Raw genomic sequence first — 17,764 nt, 5'->3', positions numbered from 1 at the left:
ATGCCCACAACCTTGTTCCTTGGGAACCAGGTAGCCTCACTAGATGGTGGAGGAGGGATGGGGTTTAGGGGAGGGGGAGGTAGCAGAGGGGTTTTATGGGGAGGGGGGAGGGGGCAACCATACAGGCAAAAAAGCAGGTCAGAATTTATGACTTGGCGTATAAGTAAGAAAGAAAAATGGGTACTTCGCACGATTAAAAAGAGCATGTTCCAAAATATACAAAAACATTTTTTTTTTACATCTAATGGCTAAACTAAATATTTTGACTATCAACATATGCTGGCTTAATGATCTCAAAAAAAGACAAAAAAGTAGCGATTGGTCTCCTATCAATTGGGGCGGATAGTGTTTGTATCCAGGAGACCCATGTCGAGGGGTCCCAAAGACACCTATTGAAAAATCTGGGATATAGATTAGTTGTCGCTACAACACAGGTGAACAAAACACGTGGGGTGGCCATTTTGGCACGTGGTGGTGGATTTCGTTTCACAAGATCTGCTGCAGACCCATGTGGCAGATGGGCAATCACAGAGGGCCAATGTGCTATGGGGAAAAAATTCACGATTTGCTCAGTGTATGGGTGTGTTATCGACGATCCGTAATTATTGCTGTTTTTATCTAATGAACTAGCACATTGGCTGATACCCATGATTGTGTGCGGCGATTTTAATCTTAATCTTCATCAAACTGGTTTTCTGGTCATAACTTCAATTATCAAGGAAGGAAACCAAAAACTTTTAAAGGCCTGGAAGCGCTTTGTTATACCCACGGGTTAGTAGATTGTTGGGAGATGAAGTACCCATACTACCCCGGCTACACTTTTTTTTCCCACCCCCATCAAAAACTAGTCAGACTGGACTATATATTTGTATCACATACCATTGCTTCTAGCTGCTCTATAGAGCGGCTACCTAGGGTTCTTTCCGACCACAATCCTCTAATTATAAACATGGATATGGGGACGATACAATCTGATCGTATGATTTGGACCTTCGAAAGAGCATTATTGCTTAACGAAAAATACAGTATACATATGGAGAATTGGATCCCAGAATTATTAAAGTTTAATATGGGTAGTGCCCAGTTGGAGGTGGTCTGGGACGCAATGAAAGCAGGTATAAGGGGTGAAACTCTTAGATTTTCAATAAACAATAATAAAGAGGAAAAACAAAAGTTAATAAATCTACAAGGAAATTTAGCAAGAAAGGAAGAAGACCTAGTTAGAGCTGTGCAAGGTGGAAACAATGTAGAAAGGGCTGTAAGGGAGGTAGCTATAGGAAGGAATCTAATATCTGAAATATTTAAAACCAAAGCAATCGGTAAGGCTACAATGAATAAGGAGAAAACTTACGAATTGAGTGAGCGGGTGGTTCATCAACTGGCTATCCGCACAAGACAGCAGAACTCAGAAAAAACGATTAAAGCAATTAGAGACCCAATCCTTGGATTAACCCACGACCCCAAAGAAATCTAGGGAAGCTTTCAAGCGGTATTACTCGGATCTTTATACCGAGATAGGTAATAGCCAGGTTAAAATTGATGAATATGTACATCTAGTTACACGGCCCAGCTTATCTCAAACAGATCAAGATAGTCTCTCAGATATTCCGGATTGAGTAGAAATTCTACTCTCGATAAATAGCCTTCCTTCGGGCAAAGCAACAGGCCTAGATGGAATTCCCGTGGAATTTTATGCCAAATTTAGCACTACACTGAAAGACATCCTAACTAATTTAATGATTCATGTTTTTCAGGGTGGACGCCCTCCGGCATCTTGGGCCTGGGCAAAAATGATTGTTTTCCCCCCCAAAAATAAAGACCCTACAGAACTAGGTGCATATCGCCCAATTACATTAATAAACAATGATTCAAAAATATATTCTAAACTGTTAGCTAGTAGACTCTCACCCTTAATTCACAAAATTATATCTGTTAGGCAACATGGATTTGTCCCAGGGAGATCAACCACCGACCATATTCAGAGGGTGATCACGCTTTTTGACATGGCAGAAGTAGCAGGAGACCCCATGGCCCTGATAGTGTTAGATGCAGAAAAAGCATTCAATAGGGTCTCCTGGCAGTATCTATGGACAGCCATGTCAAAAAGTGGAATTGGGGACCATTTCATCAAAGCTGTTCAGGCGATGTATGCCACTCCTGAAGCAGTGGTCATGGTCAATGGGGACATATCCGATACCATCAAAGTGACTAGAGGTACAAGGCAGGGCTGCCCTTGCTCCCCTCTACTGTTTGCTATTTTTATAGATCAATTTATTTTGAGGCTAGAAACAAACCAATGTATACAACCCATGAAGACAACCAATGGTGAAACTAACACCTTGGCTTTTGCAGATGATATTGCAATTGTTACAGCCGATCCAAGGGAGGCAGTTAAGCTAATGGAAGAAGAAGCGAAAAAGTTCGGTGAGATATCAGGGTATAAATTGAACCAAACCAAAACCCAGATTATAATCAATAGTCAAATCAACTACTCGGACGAAAGAGTTGTAGATAATGCCCTATATTTCGGCGTGAATATTACCTCAAATTTAAATAATTTAGTGAGCCTTAATTTCAATCCACTCTTAAAACAGTCACAAAAGAGTTTAAACAGTTTGCATAACCTACATCTAACGATTATAGGAAGATGTAACCTTATTAAAATGTTATTTTTCCTTAAATTTTTGTACTTTTTTCGCACAATTTGTTTAAACTTTCACCCATCGATATTTAAAGCTATAGATAATATCTTTACTCATTTTATCTGGGGATATGGAAGAACACGCAGAGCCCAAAGATTCATTACCCTACCAAGGGAAAGAGATGGTCTGGTGTTGCCCAACTTTAAAATTTATTGGTGGTCTACTATTCTTAAATATAGTAGAGCGCTCTTAACCCCCAAGCAAGAGTCTAATCCAGATTGGTCAGTCCCAACCCCACAGGAACTCATTCTTGGTAATGAGCCAAGTAATCATTTGTGGAGGTTAACATACAACTGTCATTTAAAAAAAGTGCGTTTTAAAACACTTAAAGGTATATATATCATCTGGAACCACGTGCGAAAACTCTTGGGGCGTGGTAGGTTCTATTATACTACTCTAGATAGAAATACTAATCTTCCGGAGGTTTTTACTGATCCTTGTATGATGCGATGGGTCAGATTGGGAATTTTACAATTCGGCTCGCTGTATGATTCTACGGGCTTACGCTCATTCGATTCCTTAACAACTAAATTTGGGTTAGAATTTCGTGATTTTTATAAATATCTACAAGTTAGGGATTTTATCTTAAAAAAGGGGGGTGGCAGCGTGGCCATGGAGAAAACTCTTGCTATTGAAACAGTGGTGCAAACGGATAGGTTTTAAATTGGTGAAATATATAAGGATCTAGTTGCAAGTCTTCCAGATGATTTAGATAAACACATTCTTAACTGGCAAAACAAATTTGACACATCAGAGACTCTAACACAAAAAGCACTAGAAATATCAAATTCCTCATTAATGTCAACCAAACTACAAGCCCAATTTTACAAGACATTCTTTCAACCATACTATACCCCAGATAGGATATCTTAATGGAGCACCGGCAAAGGCACATTATGTCCTCGATGTCCGAAGCAGATCTGATACATATGCTGGCCACATGCCAAACCCTAAGTACTATCACACGAGAAATGTCTATGTTTCTATCTGGAATCTTTGAGAACAACATTGAGATCACTACAGCTGAAATAATACTAGGGGTAGATAGGAATGCTAGACCTACTAACCTGCAAGGACTGCTGTTTATCTCAATGGCTGTACTTAGAATTTGTTTGACATCTGCTTGGTTAGACCCGTATCCACCTACATTTCAGCAATGGTGGGCACGACTTTTAGCCACATATAGCCTGGAAATAGCCATATATAGCCAGAAGGGTTTAACCCCTTCCACGCTCATGACGAGCTGGGCTCGTCATGAGGTAGCCTCCTCGCACGCTCATGACGAGCCCAGCTCGTCATGAAACATGGGAATGAGAAAAACTCAGCACAGGAGGGGAAAATGCATAGCATCGATGTGGTTAAAGAGGAAAAAAAAAGGATTAGAAATATGGCATCCTCTCACACAGTGGATAGGGAGACCAGAAGTGTAATGCTGTTTAATTATTGTTATAGAAATGTTTTTCTTTTTACTTGTGCTCTTTTTATTTTATTTTTTTTCCCCTCTTTTCTTCTCGTTTCGTGTTTACTGTCTCTTATTTTATTTCCCTAATTGAAAATAATCTTGTTTGGGTTAACATCAAGAGGACGAATGCGCCTAGTATCTAATGGTGCCTGTATGGGGGGGGGGGGTATTTTATTTTGGAGGGGGGGGTGTAGGCGGGATTAAACTGTAAAAAACTTCAAGAAAGAATTGTTTAAAAAAATAAAAGATTTTTTAAGTATGCACAGGCAGTTAATAGTTGCTGTTTCAAAGGTACCTCTGAATGAAGCATTTGTGATCACATACTGTAACCCATTGACAAAACTACAGATGGACAGATGGACACCACACAGTTGTATATTAAAAAAACATTTCTTTTAACATCAAAGTGGGTTCACGTGACACACACAGATACAGCCTCTTATGTATATCAATTCATATATTTCATATCCATTGATCCTGCAACCAATGTTATTGTGCAGGTGTCATACAAACATTCTATTCCTATTTAGCGCATACAAACTTTTGAACATTAGTGTCACAGTTTTCGAGGCCAATCTAAAACAAATGCATACCTAATATTTAGGAGTAGTTTTCCACCATATGTATACAAAAAAGGATTATTTTCTTTTTCCTACTTCACACTGAATTGGCTTTTAGTTGTGGTGCACAAACACCACCACACTTTTCCTCACCAGTCAGAGGGATACTCTTTCATTTGTCATATCCCCCAAACACCACCTTTCCTTCAGTCTGAAATTAGGGTTTTAACCTAGATTCAAATCTGGGTCGGACCACTCTTGTTTCTAAAGTCTCTAGTTCCTGCTTCTTTCAGTCAAAAATGCTGCACATAATTTTCCATATGTTGATAAACATCTGCACATTTCTCTGATCAATACATTGGTCCAATCTAGATTGGATTACAAGAATACAATTTATCTACAGGCACAGTCTAAACATGCAGACAGACATCAGCTCATCCAGAGAGCAGCTTCCCCAGTGATAACTGGCAGCAATAAGTTTCATCATGCCTCTGCTACCTTGAAATTATTACACTTCATGCCTGCATAATGTGGGATTCTTGTAAAGCGCACTGTTACTCTTCCCGAGTGTCCTGGCGCTGTAGACCGCTGGGGAACCCGTCCTGGTTTTCCCTATGAGATGGTCCCTTTCTGGGTATCTCCTGGGTGAAACCAGGCATCCCCAGCGTCTGTGGGGGGCCGTTGTAGAGATGAGGCAAGCTTAATGCCCAGAGTTACCGAGTGTGTTCCCTGGTTAGAGTAGGCACTGAGGCGAGAATTATCGAGTCCGTTGACCCTGGTCCAATACCCTGCCGCGTCGGGAATTGAACCCTGGTCCCGGGCCGATCTCTGCTTACAGGTCTGCCGCCTCTAACCAGTGAGCCACACCACTCCACATAGAACTGTATTAGATTTAAAGCCACAGTCACTCGACACTGTTTACCATGGCGCACCAGATTTTTGGCTGATAAAATGTACTTGTACAGACTGGCACAAAACAGACCTCTGCAATAGGAGCTTCGGGTCACATGTATCAAACCTTTTACCAAATTGAGCTGTTTGCGACTGGTAAAATGCATATTAGTATGTATGAATTCCAATCTGCAATTCAGTAACATGTTACTGAATAACAATTCGGAATTGCAAATACATATCGATTCAGTGTTAGGAAGGGGTGTCCACAAGAAAGGTGAACTCTGATCAAAGTCAGTCAGAAACCGTGTGTATTCCAAAATTCTTCTCTTTATTAGTCTTGTTTTGTCATAAAAAACTGGCACAGCCAACGTGTTTTGTTCCCCTAGTAGCCCGCGAAGTTCATCAGGGCTAATTCTAAGTACAACAGGACACGTGTGTCCTGAACAAGAATCCACATTTTCATCAAATTATGGCGTCACCAATAGGGATCGTCCTGTATACGCAGTCCAGGCAAATCTTAAATATAATAAATTCTTTTCGATATCAATTTCACGAATGTGTAGTGTAGACGGTGCAGTAGCTCTCCTTATTCTTAAAAACAATTCACACTCTCTAGTGCTAATATCAAAGACGTCTTAGTTTCAAATTATCCATGGGGGGTGGGAGGGGGTCCCGTAGGAGGTAACCCATTTGCAAATAGAAAGAGGTCCCCAAGGGAATCGTAGCAAAAACGCTTTTTCAGACAACTGCCTGCTCTTAAAAGATTAAAGAAAAAATCTGCAGGCCACCATCCCTGTGGTTTTAGTGATTCCTGAGGTTGTTCGATTTGCTATCCACTTAAAATTAGTAAATGAAACTCATATTGGTTTATAGCTTCCAAACACAAGGTTGTTAAAGACTAGCTTCATAAAAACTGCCTCAAATCCATCCAAGGCCCTCTTTATACATGTAGGGCTGAAATCTAACAGTGATCGAATTGGAATTGTGTGATAATTATCACATTCGTGCAGTTTTCCCTAGAAGATCCCAAAAGGTCAAACCTGACGAAATGTATCATGGGAAAAGGCAAGGAAAAAAGGGCATAACATGCAAATATGGTGTGTTAAATACCGATTCTCCTGTTATATATCATTTCCAAGTTGACAACTCAAAATAGGAGATACTTCGCACACCTGGGAAATACCTTTCCCCAGGCTAATGGTATTCACTGGGTGTGGTAAATACCCCACCATGTTTCACACAGCTTGTAATTAGGGCCATAGACAGAGATTAAGGTCAAATCATCTCAATAGATAATATAGCAGCATCTGGCCTTTATCTCTTAACGCATGTCTGCATTCCTCTTCGCCTGTGAGGAATCTTGGTTCACTGATCGACTCAGAGCTCTCACTTTTGCTTCGAAAGCTTGGAAGTCTTGTCTCCATAGAGGTGTGGTGGTGAATCTTTCTGAATTATTTGGTCTTATGTCTTGCCCAAAAAAGCATTTTTAGAGAGGACACGTCAGGCTTTTTAACACATGCCTGGTGCCCTGTGCCTCTGTATAGGCTGCAAGTCCAAACAAGTATTGCCAAAGCCAGTATGTCTGGCTAGCATTTTGAGTCCTTATTAAACATTTTACAAATTCTTTCTACTGTTGCCTGTATAAAATGCATATATGAGCTATACATTTTAATGTGTGATGATTCACAGTTCTTTCACAATGTGAAATAGTCCCTCATGCATTGCAATGCAATCAGTTCATAATACACAGAATTAAAGACTAAACAACCAACAGTATGAGGTCAGAAAGAAATTCTCCATTGGGTATAGCGAAAGCCCACTCTGTATATATTTTAAAGACTTGGTAACGACTGTCAATACTGACAGCTTTGCTTTCAAGATGCATTTCATATGCACAGTGGTTACTATGGACAAGGTCCAAAATTGGCAGTGAATACGTTTACAAACACTCATCATGAGATGTTAAGAGATCTGTCACTTAACATCTGCTTCAGGTACCCAGAGGTAATTATAAAGGGGCTTATTTACAAGCCCCGTGTGTCACTTTTCTGTCACTTTTCCCATGTTAAACGGGACGCAAAAGTGGCGCAAGTGGCTGGTAAATAAGTCCCAAAAAATGGGAAGATAGTGGTTTTAGTTCTAAATGAAGTTGTATATACAAGTAAACCTCTGAATCCCATAGCGATTCCATTTTTGTGAAGATTGACTTTTGTTTATGCAAATAAATCGCTTTTCAAAATTCATTGGCGTTGGAAATCTCATGAAAATAGATCATTCGTAAGGAATTAGTCGATATATGTGTCCTGATGAGGCGATTTCATAGCAGTGAAACGTCTTGGCTTTCTTTTTGTGGCGTATAAAATCGGCTCACAACTTTAAACTTTTGAAATAAATATTATTAAGACTTATCAAAATTAACAAGTAGTCCTGTTTTGTGTAAATAACTGAAAAGGATGTTAAATAGACAGCTTATGATTTATAATAATTTCTCTTAATCTCAGTCCTCAGCCTGTTTTTGTTTCTGGTTTGGCAAACTCACAATGGCTTTATTAAAGTGGGAATGAAGAGGTGCGAAATTCCTCACAAAATGGGCAAATACAAACAAAAGTGGCATGCAAGAATCCTTTTGAAATAAACAAGTGTGTTATCCAAGAAACGTCAATATCGATGAAGACAAATTGTAAATGGCCAGTAAGGCATTGACAAGCACGTGTTTACTGATGTTCTCCATGCACGTGTTTTCATAGCGATAGCAAGGTACAAATCTGAAACTGTATTTTGTTCATGAGTAATGGCAACCACCCATAATGTTCTCCTCCAATTCGGACGTAGCTGGTTTTACCGAAACTTATCCCTTATGCTAGATTTCATTCTATGACGGTTTGGGGATCCTCTTTCTAAAAGTCAAGTAGTGGATTCATCAGAAAAGTTAACTTTCATTTGAACAGCAAGTACTCTAGTTTTCAAAACGAATTTTATTACTAAACATAGTGATCTTTATATGAGGTTTAACTTTTGAGACATCTATATATATATCTATTAAGACTATTTGTTTCATTCATCATACATACTTTACATAAATAGAGAGCTTTGGGTCAGAGTGCATCATCCATTAGTCGGATTAATTCAATATGTCATTGACATTTTCCTTCCGCCCACCACAACATGGGGCAATGGGTAAGCTCACATCACCCCTTGGCTCCCTTCACTTTGAGTGACTGCACAAAACCTGTGCACATTTTTCTGCTTAGAAATAATTATTTTCTCTTCAATGACAAAACCAGTTCAACATGTATTTTTTTAACCCCTTGACCGTGGTGCAAATTCCGCCGCGACACTGGGGAATTAATGAGTGGGCGATTCGGACGGCCCCCGGCTGTCCTCCGCACACGCCCACTGTGACGTCGGACGGCCGTCCGATGCAACAATTAACTTTAAATACTGGGTATTTAATTTGTTTATACTTCTTGTGCCCAGTTTGATGGTGATTTACTTTGTCTTCCTTTAATAGCTGCTTGTAAGAACAATGTGGGTCTTTCACAAATTATAAGTCTGCAACCGTACGTATACTGGAGGCAAAGTTCCCCCCATTGTAGAATGGCCTCCTCAGGGAAGTGGTGTGGACTAATGTGTCAGTCCATAGTTATATAACAGCCAATAAATCATTGTGCAGTCAGTACATTTTCCTCTAAAAAGGAAAACCACTATATAATGCCCATTACACACTAATGCAAATCAATTTACAAATATATACACAACGGCAGGTGGAAAAACCTTTGGTGACAAATTCCTAACAGTCTGACCATTTTCTTGAGCCCTGAACCCTTTAATTACAATCCCCTGGCTATATTAGATCCAATGCGAGGAGGTGCAGTTATCAAAAGGCATGCCTCTTGGTTTTGTCAGGGAATCACCACCTTAATACAAACATAAATAACTGTCACCATAAGCCATTAAATCACTAAGGTTGTTATCATCTCAGAATAACACTCATTAGGTCCTGTAATGTTAACTTTGGGCTGGATTTATAATTTACTAATATATATAATTGACTCCATCACCCTGGAGGAGGTCCCAAACTACAAATTATGAAATGCCCATCAGCCCGGCTGACATTTTAGGAATTCACAGGAACCTCTGTCAAAGAGTACCTGAGTATGCATTTGAACTACGGCTTCGTCAAATGTAATGGAGCCTTAGTGCAAAGTTTCCAAAGTTTTTTAATTTTCAAAAACAAAACCCCTAAGTGGGTTTTTGTTTTGAAAATTAAAAAAAACAATGCCCACCTTGCCATGGGAATCATATTTTGTTTTTTACTGCCACTTATCCCCAAAGATTTCCTATTGGTAACAGCACTCAAAAGGGCTGTATGTTTGGCCATTCAAATTGGGTCGGTGGACATATAGACAGTTGTAGCCACCATGGAGACAAAGTAGTCTCCTCCGTGTGGCAAATTATGGCCATTATGTTGGTGGTAATATATAAATCTGGTCCTTTGTGATTATCAATAAATGATTTTGTTTACCTTCATTAAAACATGTCACAATTCTGTGCTACCATTATCATTACCATCAAAGTATTTCAATTATCAACAAAATGCTTACACAAGTCTCTCTTCTACTTTTACCATTTTGCAGGGCATTCCAAGGACCCGCCAATAGATGTCCCCACATTCCAGAACCATATAACAGAACCCAAGGCTCCAGAAGTACTTGAAATAGAAAGAAATGTCTCCTAGGGTCATCAACTTGACCCACTAAGAGATGTAGGCCAACACAGAAGAACACTTTGTGCAGCCCCCAATGGGATGTGGCACTTTCCTGGCAGTCCCACCATCAGTTCACTTAATTTTAGTGGTGACATTGCCTTTCCTGGACATCAAGGAGAGCAAATATGCAAATTTTTAAGCCATTGCAAGAGCTTATAAAGCAAACATTATCGCCAGCTGATAGGAGCTATTGCGGCTCTTTGATGAGGTATCCTCAGGGAAAACTGCCACCTCTTATTTCAGTTTTTTTTGTAAAGGATACTGCCATTCTTTATTTTCAATAGGATCTGCGGAAGGAGCTTCAAAGCCACTCCCTGAGCTTCACTTCTTCCTAAGTTGTGGTTGCGGGTAGGATCCTGCTGATTCTCTCTTCTCTTCTACCTCCAGTCCGGGCAAGCGGGAGGTGACAGTATGTCACCCAACTTGGGTTACTGGGGAGCAATTCTGCCTTGAGCATGATGGCACTCAGTCCTCTTCTGGCCTCAGGAACTGGGGACACCATGAACTGTATGGCAGCAATCATTTCCTCATTTTCCACATTCGCCATCGGGAACTGGAGGCCCTTGAGGATAACAGACCCACTTGTGAACAGGACACATGCATGCCACTTTACTGCCTCATTTTTGCTCGCATTTACACCCTCTTCAGGGGTGTCTCAGAGATGCGGCAGGGCAGTTCTACTCAAGGCCAGCTGCACTCGTCGCCTGTCATAAACACACCTTTTATGGTATTTCCTCAGGCCTCATTAAGCAGATTTTGATGTAGTGCATGTATTTTAGGTCTCTTGACCTCTCAACCTTTGGAATCTCTTGAGAGTGTGATTAGTTTTTGTTCATGCTTTCTCTCCTTGCACAGGACCTGCCCCTAATATCAGAAAAAAACATTGTGATGCAAAAATATCATTTTATAGAATATAGTTGTTAAGAATATCATTGTTGGGGGTAATTAGTATAATTTCTAAGAACATTGTTGTGTTCAATATCATCTTAGTAATATAGTTGTAAAAAATATAGTTTTGTAATTATTTAAATGTGTTTGAATTAATTTATCATTTTTAATTGTTGGTATAGTTGTTACTAATTTTTAAAATATATAGTTTGTAATTTCAAGTGATTTAGGGTCTAATTTTTGAGGAATTGGCCAAGGGCAGCACTGCAAGTCTTCTTGCTGCGCTGCCCTACACAGTTGTGAAAGGGCAGGAATCCACCGTATTTAAAAATATGGTGTATTTGTGTCCTTTTACCCTGCGCTGGCACACAATTTGCTGCTTAGTGTCAATGTAGGCACCCTTCCATCATGGTGCAAGGGTGCCTCCGTTGCAGGCAGGATTGTTTTTGTTTAGAAAGCGGCACCTTCCTTCACAAAAACAATACAGAGAGACATTTTCCTCTTTCTATGTGTGCTGCAGAATGAAGCACACATGGAAAGAAGGAAAAAGAAAAAATATTTCTCTTCATTATGTCTGCTCTGGGGAGGTGTAAGGCTCTGGCACTGCCCCAGGTTTGCGTTTTTAAGTTAATCTGGGGCAGCGACAAAATCCATGGGTGTAGCGTGGAAAAACCCATGGAATGCCTTCTTGACGCAGAGTAAGGCAAGGCAGCGACTTGTGATGCCTTGTCTTGCTCCATATCTATAAGTCCATGAAAGGCCACGCAAAGTGGCTTTGCGTCGAGTCCTTGATAATGTTCAGAGGCTTTTGCCACCAGAGTGTCAAAAACACGAGGCTCACGCGGCCAAAGCCTCTCATACACAAGCCTCCTGGTAATTTGTATTTAATTGTTATTAGTAATTTATTGTGTCATAGCGGGTTTTTGGGTTTGTAGGGGGATAGAGTGGGAAGTTGTATAAAGTAGAAATATATTTATTTTCTTAATATTTATTTTTTATTATTAATTCATTTTTAATTGATTAATATTATGTCAAATTGCTTGTAGTAAACAATTTAGATTTTTACAAATAAAATTGTAATTTTGTTGCTAAAATTTGTAAGAGTAAGTAATATTTTAGTAGCAGGTTTTTATGTTTGTTGGGGTATACTGTGGGAAGTTAATTAGGCAATAATTATTTTAACTAACTATTAATGTGTAATTAAATATCTAATTGATTACTCATTATTTAAATAGTTTAATACTGATTTACTTAGGTTATATTTTAGATGTGGGTTGTTTGGTGCATAGGGTTACAGTGTGGGAAGTTAATTAAGTAATAAAGACACACCAAATAATTCTAAATTGGTAATTAATTATTTAACTGATGATTAATTCTGTAAATTGTTTAATACTGATCAATTTAGGTTACATTGTAGGTGTAAGTTGTTGGTTGGTTTTTAGGGGAATAGGTTGGAAAGTTAAATAAAATAAAATGTAATTGATTTAGTTGAATTATTTTATTATTTATTTGATTATAATGATGTAAATTAATTTATTAACAATTTGTTGAATGTTCTAATGTTTAATTACATGTTTGTATGCATTCAGTATCTATATGTGCATTATTTTTGCTGGTGATTTTGATGGGAAGAAATAGTTATATATGTTTTTATAATAATTTATATTTATATGAAATGTATTAATTGATCATAAATTATGTAGTTTTTTAAAATTTATAATTTGTAACTTTTTAAAATTGTTCAATGGTAAGTGTTTGTGAACATTTGTTTGTGTTATATTTGTTATTTAAATATTTTTTATGTATTAATATAAAGTAAGTCCATTACTAATTAATGAATCTTTTTTTGGGTATTTAGAAAATTTTATTTTAATATATATCATTTTATTTCTTTTTTTTCATTTATACTTTAAATATTTTTTCTTTTTTAATAGTTATATATACTTATTTCTATTGGATGTTATCTAATAATTTCATATCACAAATTTCATATTTTTTATACATTAATGGGGTTACAAAGATATAGAATGCTTTTGAAGTGAAGCACATTCCCTACTGTTGCTTAGGCTGGAATGCAAAAAGTTAATCCAACCCCTCCGAAGTCCAACACTGTCCCTACCATTGCTTAGTCTGTAGTGGGAATAGTACATTTCATCCCTCCAAAATCCAATGCTTTCCCTACTGTTGCATAGCCTGGAGTGGAAATAGTAAATGTAACACTCCAAAGTCCAGCACCTTTTCTACTGTTGGCTAAACTGTGGGAATAGTATGTGTTATTTTTTTAAACAGAATGTATCTTATTATTTGTTCATTTTTCTATATATTTAATATTGTTTGTTTTTATGTTAAACAGAATGTATCTTATTATTTGTTCATTTTTCTATATATTTAATATTGTTTGTTTTTAAGTTTGTATTTTTTAATGTTCATAATGTTTTTACTGCATGCATTGTTAGAAGTGTTCTTATATTTTAATAGTTTGAATATTGGGAACATTATTTATTATATTTTGTTATGGGTTTGTATATTTATATATAAATATATTCATATACATATTATATATATATTTAATTCAATGAAAAAACCGTAGGTTTCAGGGGCGTTATAGTTAGTTGGACATTTCACTTGTAAAAAACCATAGAACTTCCTCCTTTATAGTTAGTTCAGCTAACTATAACTCGCGCCCCCGCAATGCACTGCTGATGAGGTCACATATTACATCACTCATGACATGGCCAGTGACATCACTCATGACATCACTCATGACATCACTCATGACATCACTGATGATATCATCCTTGTGATAGAATGGCAGACCTCCTCTCACCCTAATATAACCTTTGATACACATACTCTAAAACACAAAATACCATTTTCAAAACAATGGACACACCAATACCAGTTCCGTAACGGACCCCCGAATTTGAATAATTAGTGCACTGGGAAGGTGGTGATCCCCGGGGCATGTGGGGGGGGCTCGAGCCAAGAGATGGTAATATGGAACTTAAGCTTCATCAGGTTGAGGCCAAACGGATTAATAGGTTTAGATCCTTGGAAAAAAGACTTAGCATTGAAAATGAGTGCCATTACTTGATATGATGTTTGAATGCATTAAACATGGTGATTTGGCACTGAAGACTAACATTTATTAATGTTTGTGCCATAGTGTAAGGATTTTTTGATAGAAAGATGCGAGACTTGACTTGGACTAGATATATTTTATATACTATAAGCAGGATGGCTATGGGACAATAGTGAAACCAAGAGGAATACTCTGATGAATGATAACCTGTGTTACTAGAAAGTCTTGTACATAGTTAAAGAAGGCCAAAGATACTCTGGGCTATAAGAATTGTAACCTCTAGGATGACAAATTTTCAGTATTCAAAACACGTATAAGGTGATTAAAGTGATTCACAATATCAGACAGTACACTTATTTTTGTACGGACTGGTGGTTTTTAAGTTTTAAGACAGCTGACTAGGTGAGAAAAAGAACCAATGGGTAAGGTTAGATACCAAGCAGCGTCCGCACTAAGATAGATATTAGCAGACGGTGTGCATGGAGTATTATGGATTGGCTAAGAGTGGGATTTAAGTCAGCCGAATGGCAGACTAAAAGACAATAGGGGTTCAGCCATATATCCTTTAAAGAACAACGGAAAAACTGCAGAACCTTGTGGCAACGCAAGAGGAAAGGTCCCACACAATGGAATAATTATCCTAATCATAAACCTGGTCTAGGGGATGGTTCACCCTTTCCGGAAGAACAGAGTGATCTATTGTATCATGGGACATGGACAGGTTCAATAAAAACATGCCCCAGTTGAAACCCTAATTAACATTTACTGAGTAAGCAAAACTTACAAACATGATGATGGATCATTTCATGTACCACTCCCTCCAACACTTGGTCAATATTGGAAAATAAGAACTTGGTCTAAAATTGGTAGTTATCCATGGGAAGACCTTTCCTTTTAAGTTGAGGAGTCGCAACAACTGTTTTGATCTATCGTGAGACCATACCCTCCTGCTATAACACGGGCAGGCACCACACCATTATGCTAGGCAGGGACTCAACAGTGCCTCACCCAGTAAGATGGGGAGAAATTAAAAGAATTCCTGATTAGAGAATATTCTTATTTTGTGCTGAAAAATACTGATCTTGTGTGGAAAGGCAAGAGTCCCAGTTGGTCACCAAACTTTGTGAAGACAATACCATCAGGCAAAGGCCTGATGGATGACTAAGCTAACTGAACATCCTAGCAGCACGGTGTTATGGATTCCATTATTATAGTAATATAATACATCTTTTTGCCTTTTCCAGTTCCTAATGGAGTTGCAGGTGACTCCTACAGCAAGCCATGTCTTCATCAAATTCTCTCTTCCTCCACCTTCTTTCTGCTGTTCTATACATGTGCCTGTGGTGATAAATGGACAAACTAAACCAGGTTTTATACTTATGCCTCAGACAGAGGAACTGGCTCCCTCAGACAGAGGAATCAACATCTTCAAACGTGTGTTTATGGATTAATAAAAAGCCTCAAAGTTTTTGCCTACCATGTCCCCAAATCCTGAAACAAATTTAACTTGTCAGTGCTCAGTGCTCAATGCTTTTGGCGCTTAACCGACATAATCCAGTCCGGATCTTACTCGCAGCAGACACTACAGGCTCACGGCAGCAGGAGCAGCAGCCGCGGAGGCCGAAGGGCGGCGGCCGTGAATCGCGACCCGCGAATTACCCGCAAATTACGGCCCGGGTGCCTGGAAAGGCTTGTGGCTTGAGCATACCGTGACCAGGGTATCCGGGCTTGAAGCGGCAGGCCTGTGCACCACGGAACAACGGACCCGCGGACCGGCGGACCGGAGGCGTTGGACCCGCGTCCCATGATCCGTGGCCAGGCGCCGGGGGAAGCAGCAAGTCTTTACCAGTTGCAGCAGCAGCAGCAGAATCAGAGGACGCGCAGTGCGGTGCCGCGACCGGTGGCATCTCCTGTGGGTCCTACGCTGAGTGGAGTGGAGAGCTGCTCGCAGGAGCGGTAAGAGGCAGTCAGCCACTTGGGGTCTAGGGGGGGCCTCGACCGCCTGGTTGTTGGCTGCATCCCCCGCCCCACCCGCCTGCTCACCCATTGCCTGCTGCCGCCACAGTCACCTTCAAGCCCCGGCTCCATCCTCAGCCTCTGCCTCAGCTACTGCCATCCTCCAGCCCAAGCCCATTTCGAGCCGGGCACGAGAAAGCCGGGAGCAGGGAGGAACCGCAAGAAGCGCAAGAAGTGCGGTAGCGGCAGTGGTGGCAGGGGCTGCAGAGGTGCTGTAGTGCAAACCAGAGACTCCGGCCCGCACCCCTCCTGCTTCTTACCCGCCGAGAAGACCTTCACCAGTCCGCGCCCTCGCTCTGGACCAGGCAGTGAGCAGGGGGCGGGGTGCCCCAGGAGCAGTGGTGCAGCGGTGGATCAGGGAAGCACAGATTGGCAGCCCTGCATTGCGGGTGTTTATAAGAGTCATTAAGTGACTGAATAGAGGCAGGGCGGCAGCTGAGAGGAGCGCAGGAGACGCACAGACATTCTCAGTCGCCAGCCAGACCCTGCATAGCCCCTGCATAGCCCGACATTGCCAACTCTAGCGAGCAGGAGGCTTTGTTTTAGCAGGGGAGGGCGCTTTGCTGCAAGGGACCACACGTGCAACCGGATTTGAAAAGCCTGACCACGGTCCCAGGCCATCAGCAAGAGGCCGGACCTATCTTACCAGCGAATTCACCAAACAAGGTATATAAATAAAACAAAAAAACAAACCACACTGCATCTTTCGGTCCTCAAGCAGGATTAAAGGAGGATAATCCACCCGTTCTGGAAATGAGGTCAGGGAAAACGCGTCAACACGTTGAAAGAAAAATAAATAATAAAAAATCGAGGAAGCTAACCGCAGAAGCCATGCTGCCTTTAGAAACAGGGAGTCCGCCAAGTCCTAGGGAGAGGTTGGTTTCTGCACCAACCCCCGAATCATCATTGAATCCCAGACGGAAAACTGGTCTTCTAAAATTCTTCTACTTAAAGGATCCAATTGCAGCGATTTACGCACCGACAGCCGAGGCTTGTAAATTACCAAGCCCCATTGTGCCACTTAATGCACTCTCCCCACGGTCCAATAGCCCGACGAACATGAACAGCGACCGTCGAGGGTCCGAACTTCCTCAATTGCAAACAGCATCCTTACCCAAGTTAAAATTGGCATTAGTCACCGCTCAAGTACATCATGCCAACTCTCCCACAGTTGTAAGGGAAAAAATGGGAGGTGAAGTCATAAAGGTCACCACAGAGGATCCCCTCGCAAAGGAAAACTGCTTAAACCTGTGTAAAAATGTAACAACCGCTGAGTTAGTTGAACCTAATGACTACACAAAGGCAACCAAGGGCGCCAAGGAGGAAACTATACCACATAGCAAGTTAACCAATTCACTTTCACAAGAAGGGGACCCATGGCTCAAACCTCTT

This window comes from Lissotriton helveticus, chromosome 1_2 (assembly GCF_964261635.1).
Source record: "Lissotriton helveticus chromosome 1_2, aLisHel1.1, whole genome shotgun sequence".
Taxonomy (NCBI): Eukaryota; Metazoa; Chordata; class Amphibia; order Caudata; family Salamandridae; genus Lissotriton; species Lissotriton helveticus.
This window is presented reverse-complemented; position numbering follows the sequence as displayed.